The following is a 22,142-nucleotide window of genomic DNA, read 5'->3' on the forward strand; positions in this document are numbered from 1 at the left end:
CTGTGACAGGGCCTTGTCAAGGCAAGCAAAGCGCCTGGGCTTCAGGTGCCCGTGTGCAATTCCATCTCCAGGCTCTCCCCCAGCAGCAGGTTCCTGTCACCAGTTCCCGATCTCCCTCAGCTGAGCGGGCGGGGCGGGGCCGCAGGGCCAGGCGGGCTGGGATTGGGCGGCGGCGCTCGAGCGCTGATTGGGCAGCGCTGGCGGCCCGCGGTATAAAGGGCCGGCGGGGCGGGTGCGGTCGGTTGTGTGTGAGGGCTGAGGGTGGTGCCCCGCTGCTGCCCGGGCTGCGGAGGGGAGAGCGCCTTGGCCGCTGGGTTATGGACCGGGGGAGCCGGGGGGCGTTTAGGGGCGCCTTGTGCTGGGCAGCGGGGGCCGGGTAAGCCCCTTACCTGCCGGGTGACCCCGGGGGAGCCGTGGCAGGGCTGCGGGGCTGTTGCTCTCTGGGCGTCTCAGGGCTTGCCTCGGAATCCCAAAGTCTTTCCCCGTGCAGGGTTACGAGGCAAAGACTGCTTTAACTTGTTTTTTTGGTGCTGCATTAATGCTTTTTGCTCGTTCTGTGTCAGTTTCCAGCCTGGCTCGTGGTTTCCCCTGGTGCTGGGGAGTGGAGGCGAGTTGTGCTTCCTGCTGGGAGAGAGAAGGGCCTTGGGAAGCTGCTCCATGAGCCACAGCTGTGCCGAGCCCGGGAGTCTGTCCAGGTGAGAGCAGGGCTTATACTGCCAGTGAGGAGCTGGGTTTGCTGTTGAAACATGCCCATGCCTTTAAATGCAAGGACAGGCAGAAGCTGGGAGGGACCCTGAGCACATGTGAAAAGACCTTGACTGTGGGAGGAGTGTCCAGGAGAAATTATTCCTTTTTTCAGGGAGGCAGTTTGTGAGGACAGGGGGGTTGCTGTGCTCTCTAGCAAAAATACTGCCTGTGGGATGTCCAGGGTGAGGAAATGTTGGCCACGTGTGGGCTGGAGCAAAGGTGTGTGGGTGCCTGTGTGTGACACCCGTGGGTGTGCAGGAAGGGGGTTCTGGTGCCATTGGAGCTGCCAGGGAGCCAAAAGGGGCACAGTTGTCTGAAAAAGGTGAAAGCTCTGTTGGCCTCTGTTGACACCTGCACCAAAGGAGTTGCAAATTTTCCCCCTCTTGGTTGCAGGCTTCACAAAGCTCCCAGGAAAGGAAGTTTTAGATTCCAACTCCCCTTTATGCTAAAGGTTTCCTTGCTCTCTCAGCAGGACGTCGAGTGCCACCATGTCCCTGAGGTTCCCCTTTCTGCTGTTGGGAGAGCACGAGGTGGATGGAGAGGATCCCCAGCCATCTGCAGGCAAAAGGGACTCGCAGAACTGCGATTTTTCTCCAGGTCTCTTAAGGTGGACTTTCAGGGTACCATGGGTAATGTGCCAGCTCTCCTGCTGGAGTTTTCATCTTCTGCTATATTTGAACCTACAGAGTAAAACTAAAGTCAGGTGTGTTCTGGAGTATGTTACACTTGTGCAAAGCTCCTTCCCTCTGTTTATTTTCTGTTCTGGAAAGCACAGTCTGGGGTTCCTGGGCACTTCCTATTAAATGATTCCATGAAAATAATTTTGTACTGAAAGGAGAAAGGAGCTGACTGTTTGAGATCAGATGTCACTGATAAAAGCTTTGTTTTTTCACTCAATAAGCTTTTAAAATATCTCACAGTGTGTAGGAATGCCTGGCTTCTAAAACTCACCAGCTGAGTCTTAGAAGTTTCTTTGAAGAGCTGATTTCAGACAGGAAAATTGCCCCCCAGTAGGGACTCTGTGCCTGCTCTCCCGTGGCTCCAAGGGATCTCTGGCCCTTCACGCCGGCACCGAGATTTTCTCGGGAAGGGCCTCAGATCCCCGGACCAGTCTGGGACACAGGCAAGATCCCCCTGCCTTTAGAAATGAGACCTTCTTGTGGCTTCCTCCCCATACCCATTGGGGGGTTCCAAAGAAGGCCTCTTGAAATGCCTTTTGGGCTGTCCATGGCAAGCTTGAGACCAAATTGGCCCCCTGGAGGGACAGTGCTGTTGGTGCCCCCCGGGTTGGGGCACCCCGAGGACTCCAGCGCGCACCGAAAGGATTATTCGGGGAGATCCTCGGGGTGCCCGGCCCTGGGGAGCTCAAAGCAAGGTCCCTGCAATGGATTCAGGCATTGCTGAGAGTATCCCAGGGGTACCTGTCCCTGCTAGACATGGAGTTCTCTAATGGGCTGTAATTGGGTTCTAAAAGTGGTGCTCCAAGTGCCAAAGAAGTGTGGGATTGGGATTAAGAAATGAGCAGTGATGGTGCAATTGGCTGTTTTCTCTGGAATGTAATGGTATGAGCTGCAGGAGTGCCAGGTGTGTGTTCCAGTCCCCAGCATTTGTTTTGCACATGTCCTGATCAGACACAGGTCCAACTTCCTCAGTCCTTAACCCAGTAGAGGGAGAATTAAGGACTGGCAGTGTTAAGGTGATGGGTGTGACAGGGGTTAAACTGGGAAAACATTGGGGAATTCCTCAGTTTCCCTATTTGCCAAACTCACCCAAACCTGTGCTAGGAAGAGATGGACTGGAAAAGTTGAGGCAGAAATGAAACTGAAAACTGGGGATGTTGAAACTGTAATTGCTGGAACTAAATGTGTCCAAGCAGCAGCTCTTGTTGTGCAGGGAATAACTCCTGTCAGCAGCAAGGTCCTGACTGAAGTGGCAGCTGCAGTTGTTCCTGTGGTGTGGGCCAGTGGAATTGCAGGAGAGTGGGAGAGGGCAGAACCTGTAGGTATTACCCCTAATGTGGGATCTCTCCTGGTAAGGCAAAGCCAGTATCCTTTAAAATCAGAATGCCAGCTTGGATTGGTTGCAGTAACAGCTGAATTTGCTCATCCTGGTTTGCTTGTAGGATGTGAATGCAAGAACCTGCCAAGAAAACCAATGTCCAAGATGATTGATGAGTGCAGGACCTGAGAGAACCACCTTGAATGACAACCTCGAGCAGTTTCCAATATTGGATTGCAAAGATGGCCTTTGCTGCATCTCCTTGAGCAAGGAAAGCCAAGAAACCTTTGCTTTGGCAGGAGAAAATCCAGAAAGCCGGAAGGAAGAAAAGAAGCCCCCTGACTCCTCCTGAGCCCCAGACAGCCCATGACCTGCCTTCCTGGGAATGATAGGACGGGGTGGACTCTGGATTGCTCCCTCTGGATGTGTGGTAAGACTGTTCTGCCAACTTCTCAAACAACCTGTAAGAATTTGCTGCCTTGGTTAGATGGTGCAAGGGCAGCCTTTAAGCAGCTGAAGCATTCCCTGAGGAGAGCTCTGGGTCTGCCAGACCTCTGAGAACTCTTGGAATCATGTTTGGTGGGGAGGGCAAACAAAGGCCAAGGTGTGCAGTGACCCCCCTGAGAAGGGACTTTGAGTTAATGGCATCCCTGCAAGTGACCTTTGTGGGCTGTTCCCCCTGTAGGGCAGGTGAGAGTCCCAGCTACAGTGATGGGAGAAATGGTTAAAAGAGAGCCCAAAAAGCTGGAAATGCTCCTGGAGGCTCTTGGCCAACAGAGTTTGCTGAGTTCCCCCTGACAGAAGGACAGTGATAGCTTTTGAGTGCTGGTAGATGCTTTTAATAGATAGCCTTGAGTGTGTCCTTGTTGCACCAGTAGGCCTTGCCAAAGTCCCCATATTCCAGGAGATATGCCTATTGAAGTTTAAAATGATCTCCATAATCCTTTGTTGTCTTGAGGCTCTCCCCTGCAGGAACTCCAGGAACTCCTGGTGCCGCCTGGGCCGATGGATTGGACGCCCCAGCCCCTCCGTTCCTGCCCAGCCACTGGGTCCGTGTCCAGTGGTGGCACTGCCAGCCCTGCAGGTGAAGTGGGAAGGGCCTTTCCAGGTCTTATGGATCCATTTATAGTAGCCAAAGTTGCAGAAAAAGGATGTTGGGTCTCTTCTTGAGTTCAGAAAGCTCCTTTGGATTGGTGAGCAGGACAAAGTGGATCCTTCAGAGTTCCCATCCGTGTTTGTGTCTCAGCCTGTGTTAGGATTCAGGGCTGTAGCTGCTGTTGTCACTGAGGAGTCAAACTCTGCTTTAAATCATGAGACACTGGCCTAGTGGACAAGTGTCAAGAATAAAGGGGGAATGATATCTGAGTGTTGAGATGTAACAAGAGCTGATCCTTTTTGCAGTGGGATGTAACCTGGAAAATGCACAGAGCTGAGCCAAGGGATTGAAAGGGACCAACCAAGGGAGGTGAAGAAAGAAGGAAGAAGGGAACTGAGGCAGTAGACAAGCACCTCTAAATTATACTGTAAACAGGTGAGTTGTGTTGAGGTTCCTAAGGCAGGCACTGAGGACTTTGAGGGCTCCAGACAGAGCAGACCTGGGAAGGCCCTCGGTGAAGCCCCTTGGAAACCTTCTAAGAGTAGGTGTGTGTGGTAATGAGTGTTGGAAAATGTCCTGACTGTGGAACAGGGATGCAGGGAAGGAAAATGAATCCTCCTGTATTGCTGCCATGTCAGCTGCAGTGGAGATACCTGTGTGTGCAATTTGGGAGCTGATTGACAGGGCACCCGTGGGGCTGGGATGATGGCAGGGTGTTGTAAGCAAGGAATGCCTGGCTTCTAAAACTCACCAGCTGAGTCTTAGAGGCTTTTTTGAAGAGTTGATTTCAGGCAGGAAAATTGGCCGCCAGGAGGGACTCTGTGCCTGCTCTCCCGTGGCTCCAAGGGATCTCTGGCCCTTCACGCCGGCACCGAGATTTTCTCGGGAAGGGCCTCAGATCCCCGGACCAGTCTGGGACACAGGCAAGATCCCCCTGCCTTTAGAAATGAGGCCTTCTTGTGGCTTCCTGCCCATACCCGTTGGTGGGTTCCAAAGAAGGCCTCTTGAAATGCCTTTTGGGCTGTCCATGGCAAGCTTGAGACCAAATTGGCCCCCTGGAGGGACAGTGCTGTTGGTGCCCCTGGGTTGGGGCACCCCGAGGACTCCAGCGCGCACCGAAAGGATTATTCGGGGAGATCCTCGGGGTGCCCGGCCCTGGGGAGCTCAAAGCAAGGTCCCTGCCATGGATTCAGGCATTCCTGAGAGTATCCCAGGGGTACCTGTCCCTGCTGGACTTGGAGCTCTCTAATGGACTGTAATTGTGTTCTAAAAGTGGTGCTCCAAGTGCCAAAGCAGTGTGGGATTGGGATTAAGAAATGAGCAGTGATGGTCCAATTGGCTGTTTTCTCGGGAATGTAATGGTAAGAGCTGCAGGAGTGCCAGGTGTGTGTTCCAGTCCCCAGCATTTGGTTTGCACATGTCCTGGTCAGACACAGGTCCAACTTCCTCAGTCCTTAACCCAATAGAGGGAGAATTAAGGACTGGCAGTGTTAAGGTGATTGGTATGACAGGGGTTAAACTGGGAAAACATTGGGGAATTCCTCAGTTTGTCTATTGCCCAAACTCACCCAAACTTGTGCTAGGAAGAGATGGACTGGAAAAGTTGAGGCAGAAATGAAATGGAAAACTGGGGATGTTAAAACTGTAATTGCATCCAAGCAGCAGCTCTTGTTGTGCAGGGAATAACTCCTGTCAGCAGCAAGGTCCTGACTGAAGTGGCAGCTGCAGTTGTTCCTGTGGTGTGGGCCAGTGGAACTGCAGGAGAGTGGGAGAGGGCAGAACCTGTAGGTATTACCCCTGATGTGGGATCTCTCCTGGTAAGGCAAACCCAGTACCCTTTAAAATCAGAATGCCAGCTTGGATTGGTTGCAGTAACAGCTAAATTGGCTCATCCTGGTTTGCTTGTAGGATGTGAATGCAAGAACCTGCCAAGAAAACCAATGTCCAAGATGATTGATGAGTGCAGGACCTGAGAGAACCCCCTTCAATGACAACCTGAAGCAGTTTCCAGTGTTGGATTTAAAAGATGGCCTTTGCTGCATCTACTTGAGCAAGGAAAGCCAAGAAACCTTTGCTTTGGCAGGAGAAAATCTGGAAAGCAGGAAGGAAGAAAAGAAGCCCCCTGACTCCTCCTGAGCCCCAGACAGCCCATGAACTGCCTTGCTGGGAATGGTAGGACAGGATGGACTCTGGATTGCTCCCTCTGGATGTGTGGTAAGACTGTTCTGCCAACTTTTCCAACAGCCTGTAAGCATTTGCTGCCTTGGCTAGATGGTGCAAGGGCAGCCTTTAAGCAGCTGAAGCATTCCCTGAGGAGAGCTCTGGGTCTGCCAGATGTCTCAGAACTGTTGGAAGCATCTTTGGTGGGGAGGGCAAACAAAGGCCAAGGTGTGCAGTGACCCCCCTGAGAAGGGACTTTGAGTTAATGGCATCCCTGCAAGTGAACTGTGTGGGCTGTTCCCCCTGTAGGGCAGGTGACAGTCCCAGCTACAGTGATGGGAGAAATGGTTAAAAGAGAGCCCAAAAAGCTGGAAATCCTCCTGGAGGCTCTTGGCAAACAGAGTTTCCTGCATTCCCCCTGCAAGAAGGACAGTGATAGCTTTTGAGTGCTGGTAGATGCTTTTAATAGATAGCCTTGAGTGTGTCCTTGTTGCACCAGTAGGCCTTGCCAAAGTCCCAGTATTCCAGGAGATATGCCTATTGAAGTTTAAAATGATCTCCATAATCCTTTGTTGTCTTGAGGCTCTCCCCTGCAGGAACTCCAGGAACTCCTGGTGCCGCCTGGGCCGATGGATTGGACGCCCCAGCCCCTCCGTTCCTGCCCAGCCACTGGGTCCGTGTCCAGTGGTGGCACTGCCAGCCCTGCAGGTGAAGTGGGAAGGGCCTTTCCAGGTCTTGTGGGTCACATTTATAGCAGCTGAAGTTGCAGAAAAAGGACCTGGGGTCTCTTCTTCTTGAGTTCAGAAAGCTCCTTTTGATTGGTGAGCAGGACAAAGTGGATCCTTCAGAGTTCCCATCCGTGTTTGTGTCTCAGCCTGTGTTAGGATTCAGGGCTGTAGCTGTTGTTGTCACTGAGGAGTCAAACTCTGCTTTAAATCATGAGACACTGGCCTAATGGCCAAGTGTCAGGAAAAAAGGGGGAATGCTCTCTGAGTGTTGAGATGTAACAAGAGCTGATCCTTTTTGCAGTGGGATGTAGCCTGGAAAGTGCACAGAGCTGAGCTAAGGGATTGAAAGGGACCAAGCAAGGGAGGTGAAGAAAGAAGGAAGAAGGGAAGTGAGGCAGCAGCCAAGCAGCACCAAGTTGCAGTGTAAGCAGGTGAGTTGTGTTGAGGTTCCTAAGGCAGGCACTGAGGACTTTGAGGGCTCCAGACAGAGCAGACCTGGGAAGGCCCTCGTTGAAGCCCCTTGGAAACCTTCTAAGGGTAGGTGTGTATGGTAATAAGTGTTGGAGAATGTCCTGACTGTGGAACAGGAATGCAGGGAAGGAAAATGAACCCTCCTGTAATGCTGCCATATCAGCTTCAGTGGAGATACCTCTGTGTGCCCTTTTGGAGCTGATTGCCAGGGCACCTGGCGGGCTGGAATGATTCAAGAGCATGGGAATACAAGATTGCCTGGCTTCTGAAACTCACCAGTTGTGTCTCAGAGGTTCTTGTATGAAATTTTAGGTAACACCTGAACTTCTAGTGTGTACTTCTGAGTTCCGTTGGAAAGAGATTGTCCAGGGAACAAGTATCTTTCTCATTCCAGGAAGTTGCACTTGATGAACTTCCCCTCTGAGCTGATGCCCTTGGCAGGAGAAGTGCTCAGCAAGGAGGCTCTTTGCTCCTAGGCAGGAAGAAAGGCCAGTGCCCTTCCTCCCCAAGGCCCAGCCCAGCAGGGCTGGCAGGAGCTGCTGGTGTGGCTGCTCTTTGGGTTCTCAGCTGTGGCTGTGGGGTGGTGACATCGTGTTCCTGCCTGTGCTCCAGGGCAGCCAAAAGCCCCAGCCCAGCCCCTGGGCCTTTTGGGAGCCTGAGCTATTGCAGCACTGGGGATGGCTTTGGTTTCCTTCTTTCCTCAGAGTAAAAGTGTCTGGGGGAGTCTGTGATCTCCCTCGTTTTTGTATCATAACTGGAACTTGTAAAGAAGTTCACCTTGTGTAATTTACCAACTGACTTGGCAGTGCCAGGCTGTTGTAGCATGCAGGTTATTGTTTGTGTCTGAGTAGTTTGGTGTTTATTTGCCAAGGGAGGCTGTGGAATGTTATGGTATTTTTGTCCCAATATTTGGAGGCAGTTCCCTGGATTAGATGATTTCTGCGTTGCTCCCTGGTGTCTAAGTTGTGAGGTGTACTAAGAACTGGTAGTTTTTGCAGTGGGATGTACCCTAGAAACTCCATGGAGCTGAGCCAAGGGATTTAGAGGGACTAAGCAAGCGAAGTAAAGAAAGAATGAAGAAGGGAACTGAGAGAGCAGCCAAGCAGCACCAAGTTCCTCTACAACCAGGTGAGTTGTCTTGAAGTTGATAAGGTGGTCACTTAGAACATGGGGGGCTCCAGGCACAGGTGACCACCAGACACCTCTGATGGAGCCCCTCAGAGAGCTTATAAGGGTTTGTGTGTATGGAAACAGGTGTTGGGGATGTCCTGAATATGGAACAGGAATGCAGGGAAGGAAAAAGAACCCTCCTGTAGTGCTGACCCCTGCCATCAGCTGCAGTGGAGATACCTGTGTGTGCCCTTTGGGAGCTGATGGCCAGGACACCCGGTGGGCTGGGATCATGGCAGGGTGTTGTAAGCAAGCAACGCCTGGCTTCTAAAACTCACCAGTTGACTCCTAGAGGCTTCTTTGAAGAGCTGAGTTGAGGCAGCAGAATTGGCCCCCCAGGAGGGACTCTGTGCCTGCTCTCCCGTGGCTCCAAGGGATCTCTGGCCCTTCACGCCGGCACCGAGATTTTCTCGGGAAGGGCCTCGGATCCCCGGACCAGTCTGGGACACAGGCAAGATCCCCCTGCATTTTAGGACCAAATTGGCCCCCTGGAGGGACAGTGCTGTTGGTGCCCCCCGGGTTGGGGCACCCCGAGGACTCCAGCGCGCACCGAAAGGATTATTCGGGGAGATCCTCGGGGTGCCCGGCCCTGGGGAGCTCAAAGCAAGGTCCCTGCAATGGATTCAGGCATTGCTGAGAGTATCCCAGGGGTAGCTGTCCCTGCTAGACAGGGAGCTCTCTAATGGACTGTAATTGGGTGATAAAAGTGATACTCCAAGTGCAAAAGAATTGTGGGATTGGGATTAAGAAATGAGCAGTGATGGTCCAATTGGCTGTTTTCTCTGGAATGTAATGGTATGAGCTGCAGGAGTGCCAGGTGTGTGTTCCAGTCCCCAGCATTTGGTTTGCACATGTCCTGGTCAGACACAGGTCCAACTTCCTCAATCCTTAACACAATAGAGGGAGAATGAAGGACTGGCAGTGTTAAGGTGATTGGTGTGACAGGGGTGAAACTGGGAAAACATTGGGGAATTCCTCAGTTGGTCTATTTGCCAAATTCGTCCAAACCTCTGCTCGGAAGAGATTGAGTGGAAAAGTTGAGGCAGAAATGAAATGGAAAAGTGAGGATACTGAAACTGTAATTGCTGAAACTAAATGTGTCAAAGCAGCAGCTCTTGTTGTGCAGGGAATAACTCCTGTCAGCAGCAAGGTCCTGACTGAAGTGGCAGCTGCAGTTGTTCCTGTTGTGTGGGCCAGTGGACTTCCAGGAGGGTGGAAGAGGGTAGAACTTGTAGGTATTACCCCTAATGTGGGATCTATATGGGTAGGGCCAAGCCAGTGTCCTTTAAAATCAGAATGCCAGCTTGGATTGGTTGCAGTAACAGCTGAATTTGCTCATCCTGGTTTGCTTGTAGGACGTGAATGCAAGAACCTGCCAAGGAACCAATGACCAAGATGATTGATGAGTGCAGGACCTGAGAGAAGCACCTTGAATGACAACCTCGAGCTGTTTCCAGTATTGGATTGCAAAGATGGCCTTTGCTGCATCTCCTTGAGCAAGGAAAGCCAGGATACCTTTGCTTTGGAAGGAGAAAATGGGGAAAGCAGGAAGGAAGAAAAGCAGTCCCCTGACTCCTCCCTGAGCCCCAGACAGCCCATGAACTGCCTTGCTGGGAATGGTAGGACGGGGTGGACTCTGGATTGCTCCCTCTGGATGTGTGGTAAGACTGTTATGCCAACTTTTAAGAATAGCATGTAAAGCATTTTCTGCCTTGGCTAGATGGTGCAAGGGCAGCCTTTAAGCAGCTGAAGCATTCCCTGAGGAGAGCTCCGGGTCTGCCATATGTCTCAGAACTGTTGGAAGCATCTTTGGTGGGGAGGGCAAACAAAGGCCAAGGTGTGCAGTGACCCCCCTGAGAAGGGACTTTGAGTTAATGGCATCCCTGCAAAGTGAACTTTGTGGGCTGTTCCCTCTGTAGGGCAGGTGATAGTCCCAGCTACAGTGATGGGAAAAATGGTTAAAAGGGAGCCCCAAAAGCTGGAAATCCTCCTGGAGGCTTTTGGCCAACAGAGTTTCCTGAGTTCGCCCTGCAAGAAGGACAGTGATAGCTTTTGAGTGCTGGTAGATCCTTTGAATAGATAGCCTTGAGTGTGTCCTTGTTGCACCAGTAGGCCTTGTCAAACTCCCTATATTCCAGGAGATATACATATTGAATTTTAAACTGATCTTCATAATCCTTCATAATCCTGAGGCTCTCCCCTGCAGGAACTCCAGGAACTCCTGGTGCCGCCTGGGCCGATGGATTGGACGCCCCAGCCCCTCCGTTCCTGCCCAGCCACTGGGTCCGTGTCCAGTGGTGGCACTGCCAGCCCTGCAGGTGAAGTGGGAGGGCCTTTCCAGGTCTTGTGGATCACATTTATAGCAGTTGACATTGCAGAAAAAGGATGTTGGGTCTCTTCTTCTTGAGTTCAGAAAGCTCCTTTTGATTGGTGAGCAGGACAAAGTGGATCCTTCAGAGTTCCCACCCGTGTTTGTGTCTCAGCCTGTGTTAGGATTCAGGGCTGTAGCTGTTGTTGTCACTGAGGAGTCAAACTCTGCTTTAAATAATGAGACACTGGCCTAATGGCCAAGTGTCAGGAAAAAAGGGGGAATGCTCTCTGAGTGTTGAGATGTAACAAGAGCTGATCCTTTTTGCAGTGGGATGTAGCCTGGAAAGTGCACAGAGCTGAGCTAAGGGATTGAAAGGGACCAAGCAAAGGAGGTGAAGAAGGAAGGAAGAAGGGAAGTGAGGCAGCAGCCAAGCAGCAGCAAGTTGCAGTGTAAGCAGGTGAGTTGTGTTGAGGTTCCTAAGGCAGGCACTGAGGACTTTGAGGGCTCCAGACAGAGCAGACCTGGGAAGGCCCTTGGTGAAGCCCCTTGGAAACCTTCTAAGGGTAGGTGTGTATGGTAATAAGTGTTGGAAAATGTCCTGAGTATGGAATAGGAATGCAGGTAAGGAAAATGAATCCTCCTGTAATGCTGCCATATCAGCTGCAATGGAGATAGGTCTGTGTGCCCTTTGGGATCTGATTACCAGGGCACCCGGTGGGCCGGGATGATTCAAGAGCATAGGAATAAAAGATTTCCTGGCTTCTAAAACTCACCATCTGAGTCTTAGAGGCTTCTTTGAAGAGCTGATTTCAGACAGGAAAATTGGCCCCCCAGGAGGGACTCTGTGCCTGCTCTCCCGTGGCTCCAAGGGATCTCTGGCCCTTCACGCCGGCACCGAGATTTTCTCGGGAAGGGCCTCAGATCCCCGGACCAGTCTGGGACACAGGCAAGATCCCCCTACATTTTAGGACCAAATTGTGCCCCCTGGAGGGACAGTGCTGTTGGTGCCCCCCGGGTTGGGGCACCCCGAGGACTCCAGCGCGCACCGAAAGGATTATTCGGGGAGATCCTCGGGGTGCCCGGCCCTGGGGAGCTCAAAGCAAGGTCCCTGCAATGGATTCAGGCATTGCTGAGAGTATCCCAGGGGTACCTGTCCCTGCTAGACGTGGAGCTCTCTAATGGAGTGTAATTGGGTGATAAAAGTGGTGCTCCAAGTGCAAAAGAAGTGTGGGATTGGGATTAAGAAATGAGCAGTGATGGTCCAATTGGCTGGTTTCTCTGGAATGTAATGGTAAGAGCTGCAGGAGTGCAAGGTGTGTGTTCCAGTCCCCACCATTTTGTTTGCACGTGTCCTGGTCAGACACAGGTCCAACTTCCTCAGTCCTTAACCCAATAGAAGGAGTGTGGCTTTAAAAGGCACAGACTCTGTTTCGGTGATGTAAGAAAGACGAAGACCTTTATTATGACAATGCATCAGCTTTTATATCCCAGGCAGAACAATAGGTAGTTCAAGCAGAACAATTGGTGATCTTCTACTTATGCTTACTTTTTCACGTCTACATAATACAGCCTGTGTTTTAAGAGATACAAATAACTACATATCTTAGCCACCAAGGTCCTTCTTGCAGTCTTGTAGCTTCTTCTTCTGTGTCCTCTTTGTCCTGCTTTCCGTTCCCATGGCTTTCTGCCAGCTAGTTGAACAATGTCCACTGTCCTGGGCCTGAGGGAGGTGACACTGTTCACCTCCATAATTCCCCCTTCTTTTTTTACAAATAAAACAGCCTTTAATGCTTTGTTTATAGTTGGTTGATTGCATTGCATCAAGCATGGCAAGCATATTGCAATACACAGAAACATCCTCACACCGGCCCATCCCATCTTTACTATGGATTTAACCCATGCTGATATTCCCCAACTATTCAGCAGGTTTTCCAGGTAATCCCAGCTCTCCTTAACATGCAGCTTTGCAACTCCCTTTTGCAACTGTTGGATGCACTGTGAATAGACTCCCAATGATCAGACAAATTCATACCACACCTTCCTTGAAATTCTTTACATTCATGTCCCTGAGCCAATAGTAAAAAGTCAATTGTAGCTCTATTCTGTAACACAGCAGGTCTGACTGAATTAACATCCAAAGGCAGTTCACTTAGTACCTTGCATGTTGCATTTGTTTGCTTTGCAAGACAGCATCCTAATTTGTTTCTTGTAGCTTTTGCTGTTCCTACAAGGGCAAATAGTGAAGCAAAAATTCAGGGTGCTTTATCCCAATAGGTTCCCCTCTCGTCACAGGCTGCAGCAAAAGCAGGAGTAGAGCATCCCTTTGGTCTCGCCCCAGCAGTGTGTGCAGGAGAACATCAGGAACACTGGGGACCATACAGGTCAGTCTTGCCCCAGCAGTGTGTGCAGGAGAACATCAGGAACACTGAGGACCATACAGGTCAGGTGTCCAATTGTGCAAGGCTCTCTGACTGCACGTGTTGGAATTCCTGGCCATGCCCTGTCTCCACAAAGAAGAAATTCCTTTCGGAAGACTGTGGGGTTTGGTCAGACTGACTGAATGGTTTCCACTCCTGTGTCATTGCACCACAGTGACTCATTTCTATACGTGTCACCGTAGGCGTTGTTCCCTGCTTCTCATGGCTTGTCCAGGAGATGGAATTCCAGTGCTACACAATAGATGGCTCGTGGTGCTCCCAAAAGGAGCCTTTCTGTCTTCAGGGCAAGTTCTGGTGCCCCTGGAGCTGTTGGGAGAAGCAAAGGGGTGGCAGTGAGAGGCCTGGAATGATGTTGCTGTAGCACAGACATTGTTCCCTGGCAGGTTCCTGGCTTGGATTCCTTGGCTGCCACTTGGCAAGGCCTGGCAGGGCCTCAGTTGTGTAGGGAACCAAACATGGAATGGGAAAGCAAAGGGGGGGAGGTTCTGGTTTCAGAAGGGATCATTGCCTTCTCTTTCGGAAGGTACAGTGAGCTGGTCCAACTGTGGCAAGAAGAGCAAGTGGGCTGTGAAGGTTTGGAGCAGTCTGCAAGGTTCCTCATGCCCAAAGGAAGTGCAGCCCTGGAAGAGTCAGGAATACTGACAAGTGCCCCAGTTCTGGTGAAGCTCAACTGTGTAAAACACTTATGGAGCTAAAATTCCACAGCACTGAGCTGTTGGGTCCCAAATAATAGTGAAGAGAGAGGCAGAAACTCCCCCTGCTGCTGGGGCTGAACTGTCTGCAGTGACTGGGCAGGACTTGGCCCTGATGCCTGAGTGCTCTCCAACCCCCCCAGGCTCGATCCCAGCTGTCAGCCCCTGGCTCCATAACTTGAGAAGAGGGTGTTCCTGCCAGCCCAGCTGCTGTGTTGGTGGTCCTGGGGGCACCTCCTGCCCTGGCCTGCTGTGAATGTGTTTGTGTTGTAGCTCAATAAAGTCCCTTTCAGTGGTGATTGTGTCATTTTTGTGTTAGTTCCTCTCCCCTCTTGCCCTGCCCCGGTGGCTGCATCACTGGCTTGTGCCTAAATGAACTCTTCCCCTGCAGCAGTTCCCTGCTGCTCTCAGAGAGGGTGGAGTTGAGGTCTCTGAGCAAAGGGAAAAAGGATCCATCCAAGGCAGGCCAGTGCTCCCCCCCTGCCTTCCTCCAGCCTCCCGTGTTTCCAGTTCCCATCCCTGCTGGACACAGAGCCTGTTCCCAAACAACCCCTGTTCCTGTTCTCTCTCTGTGTCTCCCCTCACACCTCCCCTCCTATAATCTCCAGCCGCCCAGGCCCCTGTTTTTGAGGGGCATTCCTGGGCTGCTGCCCCCCATTCTTTATAAATGAAGTGCCAAGAGCCCCAAGTGCAGAGAGGTCTGCAGGGAATCAGTGCCTAGAGCTGCCTGTGCCTGCCTGTGTTCCTGCAGTTCTCCTTCCTGTTCTCCCTGGGCTGGAGAGACCTGCCTGCCCTGGGTTTATTGGAGCAGAGGGATGGGATTACATTTGTGCAGAAGGTTTGTTCACAGACATGTTTTCTGACAGACAGTGCCATTTCCCTTTTGTCTTTCCCAAGTTTTTCCAAGTGCTGCCCAGCACGGGGATCCATGTGGTGGGACAGTGACTGGCAGCAGGAAGGGGAGCCTTGGCCTCACCTGCCCAGCTCAGGTGGGTGGCACAGAATGGGGGTGGGCTGGCAAGGCATGAACACATTTCTGAGTTCTGGAGTGCCTTGAATCCTTTCCCTGTCAGGTTTCTCTCCCTCATTTCCTGGGCTCCATTGTCCCAGGTGTCTCTTCCTTTGCCCAAAGTCCAATGGCAGAGGATTGACTGACTCCCATGGGAGGTTTGGAATGAAAAGGGTTCTGTTCAAATGGGGCAAGGAATGCAGTAAGAAAGATGAGCCTCCTTTTAGTGCCTGAAGTAGAGAGGAATAAAAATGGTGGAAAAGGTCCCATTTTATTTGTTGTCCCCCCTGGATTTTTCATGGCTAAAACTCTCTAGTGAGCAATTGAAGAGAAGGGTGAAGGGCAGGAGCCTTTGACTTGCCCAGTGCCCTTAATTGCCTTGTTCTCCTCTCTTCCAGGCCAGGCCAAAGCCCTGCTCCAGCCCAGCTCTGCCAAGTGCCCTGGGCTGGGAGCAGCCAAAGGCAAGAGGCTGCAGCCCCGCCGGCCTGGCTGGGGGCTCCTGGTGCTGCCCGTGGGGTGGGGTAAGTCAGAGGGACACGTTTCTCTCCTCCTGCTGTTGGCATTTGCTCCCTGGGCACTGGATGTGTAAGGAAGGACGGAGTAGCAGGGAAGGGCAGTGTTTCCAAACTGTCTGAATGTTGCCCCCAGGTTTGGGATGGAGCAGGGATGGGGGTGGTTGGGTTTGGCCTGGGCCGGTCGGGATCAGCCATAAAGGACCCACCAGAGCCCTGAACCCTCACTGGACATGTCCAGCCCCTCAAGTCATTAATTTTCAATAGAGGACAAAGTATTGGTACTTGCTTCTGATCTGTGGAGAATTTCCTTCGGAATGATCAATGCAAAGTATCTCTTTGGGTCTTTTGTTTGTTTGTTTGTTTGTAATTTTCTCTCTGGCTTCAATGAGTTTGGTGTGTTCCTATTAAGGAAGCAGCCTGTTTTTATCTTGAAATTTGGGGTGGTTTGGTTTGTTTAGGTTTTTTTCCCCCCACTGACTCGGGCCATCCGTGCATAGTCCGTGTTGTCCCACAGGACTGTTCTGGTTCTGGGTCAGAGAGAGAGAAGGGAAGTGGCTTTTCCTCATCTGGAATGTTTCCAAGCAGAAGTGGGACATTGTCCTGCCCCTCCCCAAAGCACTGCAGGCACCTGGGAGTAGCTCAGGGCTGGCCCAGTTCTCTGAGACAGAACCATGGTGGAGAGGTTTAAGTATTAATCACATCTCTGGTGTCCCTTGGTTGCAAAGATTGGGTCCTACAGTCCCAGAGCGTTAAGGAAAACAAGGAACTTCTGTTCTTCCTGGCAAACCTTCTGCTATTACTTGTGCAGTGTTTGGGTTCTGTTGTCCGAGTTCCTGTCCAGGATCTTTCTAAGAGAACCTGTTAGAAATGTAGAGGTAGGATTAGAATTTGGGTCTGTTGCCTCCCCAACTGCCTCCAAGTCCTGATGGACTGGAGTGATGAGTGCTTTCAGCCCAGGGTATTTCTTACTATTGTGTGGCTTTCCCTCAGCTGTGGGTGAGGAATTGTGCAGGCAAGGCCTGTGTGCCCGTGGGTGTCTCCCGTGTGTGTCCGTGTGGCAGGGCTGGGACAAGGACTCGTGCAGGGACCCAGCTGGCACTGGAGCTGCTGCCATTCTGAGCCACTGCCAAGGGCTGTGGAGAGACCCTCTGGGAGGCTGTTGCCAGGATTCCATTGGGAGCTGGATCTCCCTCCAGCTGCAGCAGCCAGGGGAGGGTTCTTCCTTGTGCAGCCCAGTGGCTTCTGCTCAGGCTGGCCCAGAGTGGGGCTGGGGCAGGTTCTCCAGGGAACTGGAGCCAGCCCTGAACGGGGCTCTGGAGAGCAGGAGCTGCAGGGACTGAGGTTTGCAAAGCTGGGCTGAAGTTTGTCAAAGCAGCAGAACATTCTCATTCTGGTGGGTTTGTGGAGTCCGTGTTGGTGCCCAGGAGAACTGGGTCAGACTGGGCTTTGTGGTCCGAGAGCTGCCCCCCTAAATTTGGCAGGCTGTGTGTGCTGGCAATGAAGTGCTATCCCAGAGGCTGATGGTTTCTGTCTCCAGGGATGCCCAGGACGCTGCTAATGCCCAGGGATCTGCTCTGGGTCCAGGCTGTCCGTGCTGGAGGGCCCTGGTGGCTGCAGTCCCTGAGCCCGCAGAGACAGAGAGAGCCCCGGCCCGAGGGGCCTTTGGTCCCTTGTCCTGAATTTGAGGTGAGCCTGGGAGCGTGTGGAAGGTGAGAATGAGGGCTGTGTTCCAGCCTGACACCGGGAAGGTCAGTGTTTCCCTGGAGGGGGAAGGTTTGGGCCCGCAGGCTGAGTTGGAACAGGACCAGGGCAACAGACGCTGCTGTCTTTTGTTGCCTCCTGAGGTCTTCTGTCCCCCTTGGAGATTTCCTCCCGGGCTGTGGCCCCACAGGGAGCAGAAGGGAAAGCTACCAATGCCATGGGCATTGCCAGCCTTTGTCTCTCTGCTTTGCCATCCAAGCTGGGAATTTGCTGCTGTTGCTGCCGAGGCTGCCCTACCTGGGAGTTGTGTCCTCCTTGCAGCCCTTCCCAGCCCCAGCCATGAGCTCCAGTTGTGCCTCTGTGTGTCTGGGAGTGTTTGCTGGGACTGTGCTTCCAATGCATCATCCCTGAGAAGATCCTGTTGTTCCAGAGCACTGGGGACAGTTTGGGCTTGGCAGCTTCAGAGCTGGATTGGAGCAGTCCCTGAAAAGAATCAGGAGAGTGGAGGTTTGTCCCAGTGGTGCTTTCACACCCCACTGGACAGGCTGGGCTTTGTGTTTGAGGTTGTCCTGTATTTGCTCTGCAGATAATGGGCCCTTCCCAATTCAGCCCAGCAGATCCCAAGGGCTCTGACAGGAATATTTGTTCTTTCCTTCCCTTTGGGATAACTTCATCTCCAAACTGCCATGAGCAATTCCTTAATTTCTCCTGAAGAAAACCAAGTGTCAGAGGCAGTTTGCCAAGGAGGCCAGAAGTGTCTTTGGAGCAGAGAGTGCTGCCAGCTGCGTGTGCCTGTCCCCAGCCTGGCACTGCCCACAGGGACACACTGGGCACTGACCATGAGAGGGAACAAAACCACTGCCTGCCAGAGGGTTTGTCCTGGGCCAGTCAGGCCTGGGGCAGGAATTGGACTGGGCAACTCCATCAGCTGCTCTTCCCTCCCCCACAAAGCCCCATCCCCTGGGCATTAATGACGTGCCCTGTGCCCAGCGCTCCCTGTTCACCCAACTGAAACCAGAGCAAGGCTTGCTTTGCTTGGAACAACTTAAAATAACTTTAAACCAAAATAAATCACTTTTTTCTTCTTTTTTTTCTTTTAGATGCTGGAATTGCCTCTCTGGCTGTGTGCTGAGCTCTGGCTGCAGGGGACTGTCAGGCCTTGGTGGCTGTGAGTTCCTGTTCTTCTCCCTGGGAAACTGGAAAGAGTTATTCATTAGATTGCAGAAATGTAATTTTGAGGGGACCCAGCAACTGTTTGTGTAGGAAAAGGTGAGGTGCTGCAGAGGGGAGGGAGGTGGCATTTTGGAGGGGTCCCACTGAGGGGGGAGTGGAGAGCCTGGGGCTGGAGTGTGAGTTATTAAACAGGGAAGAAGGGAAGGATGCTTGGGAGGGAAACACTCAGGGAATGTGTAGGGATGGAATGGAAATTTGGGGTGTCAGGAAGAGATAATTGGTGATGTAGAGGAAGGGAAATGTTGGGGGTAAGACTTGATCTCATCTGTAGAGGACAGAAGGACCATTTAGAGGTAAAGTGAGGCAGTGAGTGGTGGGCAGGTCGGGAAAATTTGTGTTTGTAAAATTTCAGGTCACCTGTAGCAGAGAGGATGTACCTCCTGATGGACACTGAGACAGTCAGGGGTGGGCAGGAGGGGGGGAAACCTTTGGGGTTAAAACTTGAGGGAACGTCCAGGGCAGAGAGTGAATATTTTGAAGGATAAATGAGGTACTCAGTGGTGGACAGCTGGGGAGTGTTTTAGGGTAAACTTGGGGTAGCCCACAGGGTAGAGAATGAACATGTATTTGTACAGAGGAGCTGATTACATGTGGGTAGGTAAGGAGAATTTTGGGAGTAAAATCTGGGCAATCTGTAGCAGAGTGAATGAATATCTTGGTGTGAAGTGAGGCAGTCAGTGTTGGGCAGGTAGGGAAAAATTCTGTTTGTAAAATTTGAGGTCACGTGGAGCAGAGAGAATGTACATCCTGAGGTAAACTGGGGTAATCAGTTGTGGACTCATAGGGAAAATTGGGAGGGAAATATCTGAGGTAATCTGCATGGTAGAGAATGAATATTGAGAGATGAACATGAGGTACTCAGTGGTGGACTTGTAGGGAAAATTGTGGGGGTCAAATCTGTGGCAATGTGCAGCAGAGAGAAGGAACATTTTGGAATAAAGTGAGGCAGTCAGTAGGGGAGAGGCAGAGAAATTTCTGAGGGTGAAACTTGAGCAAATCTGGAGGGCAGAGAATGAATATTTGGAGGTCCAAAAGAGGCAATCAGGAGTGTGCAGTAGGGAAGACTCTGGGGAGAGAATGACTCTTGTGTTCAAAAAGAGGTAATCAGGAGTGGGCTGGAAGGGGAAAGTTTGGGGGTTAAAAAGGAGGTTCATTCTCTGCAGGGCAGGGAATGAACACACTGAGGTAACCTGAGGTGATGAGTGGTGAGAGACACAGACAATTGTGGGTGTTAAAGTTCAGGTAATCTGCTGGGAAGAGAAGGAACCTGTTGAGGTAAAGATGAGGCACTGGGTGGCAGACAGGTGGGGAGAGGTTTGAGATAAGCCTGAGGTGTGTGTGGGGTGCAGAATGACCCTCTGTAGGTACAAAGGAGCTGGTCAGACATGGACAGGTAAGGCAGATGTTGGGAGTAAAATGTGGGGCAATCTGTCCCAGAGAGAATGAATCTTTTGGGGTAAGGTGAGGCAGTCAGTAGTGGGCAGGGAGGGAAATCTTTGTTTGTCAAACCTGAGGTAATGTGGAGGAGAGAGAATGCACCTCCTGGGGTAAACTGGGGCAAACAGTAGTGGACAGGTGAGGAGGTTTTGGGGGAAACTTTGAGGTCATCTGTGTGGCAGAGGATGAATGTTTGGAGGTAAAAATGAGGTAATAAGTAGTTTGCAAGCAGGGAAAACTGTGAGGGTAAGTGTGGATGTCACCTAGGGGAGAAAATGAGGCTTTTGAGGTCCAGTGAGGCAGTCAGTGGTGGGCAGGGAGGGAAAATTTGTGTTTGTAAAATCAGAGGTCTTGTGGAGAAGAGAGAATGCACCTCCTGGGGTAAACCTTGCGGACCTGCAGGGAAAATGTGGGGGGTAAAACTTGTGGGAATCTGCAGGGCAGAGAGTGAATCTTCTGAGGTGAAAATGAGTTCCTGGGTGGTGGAGAGGTGGGGAAAGTGTTGAGAGTAAACTGGAGGTGGTGTGCTGGGTAGAGAATGAACATCTTGATGTAGAAGTGAGTTGCTGAGATGTGGAGAGGTCGGGAAAATGCAGTGGGTCCAGAGTGAGGTCACCTGTAGCAGAGAGGATGTACCTCCTGATGGACACTGAGGCAGTCAGGGGTGGGCAGGAGGGGAAACCTTTGGGGGTAAAACTTGAGGGAATGTCCAGGGCAGAGAATGAATATTTTGAAGGATAAATGAGGTACTCAGTGGTGGACAGTTGGGAAGTGTTTTAGGGTAAACTTGGGGTAGCCCACAGGGTAGAGAATGAACATGTATTTGTACAGAGGAGCTGATTACATGTGGGTAGGTAAGGAGAATTTTGGGAGTAAAATCTGTAGCAGAGAGAATGAATACCTTGGGGTAAAGTGAGGCAGTCAGTGATGGGCAAGGAGGGAAAATTTGTGTTTGTAAACGTTGAGGTCACGTGGAGCAGAGAATGTACATCCTGAGGTAAACTGGGGTAATCAGTTGTGGACATATGGGGAAAATTACAGGGGTAAAACTTGAGGTAATGTCCAGGGGACAGAAGGAATATTTTGAGTTAAAACTTGGGGGGTTTTTAAGGAGGTTATCTCCAGGGGAGAGAAAGGACATCAGGAGGTCAACTGAGGTAATCAGTGGTGGCCAGGTGGGGAGATTCAGGGCAGAAATCTCTGAGGTAATCTCCAGGGTCCAGAATGAATCCTGAGAGGTGCAGAGGAGGCAATCAGGAGTGGACACCACAGTGGGCCCAGGGAAGGTTCTGGGGGTAAAATGTGTGGTAGTGTCTGGCAGAGAGAATGAACATTTTGGGATAAACTAAGGCAGTCATCAGTGGACAGGTAAAACTAGAGAAACCCTCCAGGGTGGAGAATGAATATTTGGAGGTCAAAAGGAGGTAGTCAGTGGTGAGCAGGTGGGGGAAGTTTTGAGAGTAAACTTGAGGTGGTCTGTAGGGTAGAGCATGAACATATTTAGGTATACATGAGGTGATCAGCTGTGGAGAGGTAGGGAAATTTTGGGGGTCCCACTTGAGCAAATCTGCAGGGCAGAGCATGAATATTTGGAGGTCCTAAAGAGGTAATCAGGAGTGTGCAGGTAGGGAAGACTCTGGGATTTAAAAGGTAGGTAAACTCAGGGAGAGAATGACTCAATTTTGTGTTCAAAAAGAGGTAATCAGGAGTGGGCTGGAAGGGGAAAGTTTGGGGGTTAAAAAGGAGCTTCATTCTCTGCAGGGCAGGGAATGAACACACTGAGGTAACCTGATGTGATGAGTGGTGACAGACAGACAGTTGTGGGTGTTAAAGTTCAGGTAACCTGCTGGAAGAGAAGGAACCTGTTGAGGTGAACTGAGGGTCTCTGCAGTGGCCAAGCAGGGAAATGTTGGGCTGATCCCTGAGTTGCTCCTGTGTGGGGCGGCTGCAGCGAGGCCGAGCCCTGGCCCTGATTTGCCAGCCATGGGCAGGGGGCTCTGTGCCAGCCGGGGGAGCAGCGGGGCCCCCGTGGCAGAGAGGGCAGGGGGGCTGTGGAGCTGCCCCGGGGGGAGCGGGGGGTCCTTTCCTGGGCCGCCTCCAGCCCCCCTCGATCCCCGGGGCTGCGCTGCCCCCCGAGGCTGTTTGGGGCAGAGAGTGCTGCCAGCTGCGTGTGCCTGTCCCCAGCCTGGCACTGCCCACAGGGACACACTGGGCACTGACCATGAGAGGGAACAAAACCACTGCCTGCCAGAGGGTTTGTCCTGGGCCAGTCAGGCCTGGGGCAGGAATTGGACTGGGCAACTCCATCAGCTGCTCTTCCCTCCCCCACAAAGCCCCATCCCCTGGGCATTAATGACGTGCCCTGTGCCCAGCGCTCCCTGTTCACCCAACTGAAACCAGAGCAAGGCTTGCTTTGCTTGGAACAACTTAAAATAA

At 51.8% G+C, this 22,142-nt stretch overlaps 2 long non-coding RNA genes across 3 annotated transcripts; both read left to right on the forward strand.

Annotated features, from left to right (window-relative positions):
• Positions 1 to 250: 250 nt before the first annotated feature.
• Positions 251 to 1,317, forward strand: LOC135408240 (uncharacterized). Of its 2 annotated transcripts, none has more exons than XR_010427405.1 (3): positions 251 to 314; positions 571 to 695; positions 1,217 to 1,317. It is a non-coding gene; the product is annotated as an uncharacterized LOC135408240 (long non-coding RNA). The 2 variants fall into 2 exon arrangements; XR_010427406.1 differs by having other exon boundaries at positions 1,220 to 1,297.
• A 5,284-nt stretch (positions 1,318 to 6,601) lies between these two features.
• On the forward strand, positions 6,602 to 9,837 carry LOC135408239 (uncharacterized). Its single transcript, XR_010427404.1, has 3 exons — positions 6,602 to 7,160; positions 8,199 to 8,328; positions 9,497 to 9,837. It is a non-coding gene; the product is annotated as an uncharacterized LOC135408239 (long non-coding RNA).
• The last annotated feature ends 12,305 nt before the right edge of the window (positions 9,838 to 22,142 follow it).

This window comes from Pseudopipra pipra, unplaced genomic scaffold, assembly GCF_036250125.1.
Source record: "Pseudopipra pipra isolate bDixPip1 unplaced genomic scaffold, bDixPip1.hap1 HAP1_SCAFFOLD_263, whole genome shotgun sequence".
NCBI lineage: Eukaryota > Metazoa > Chordata > Aves > Passeriformes > Pipridae > Pseudopipra > Pseudopipra pipra.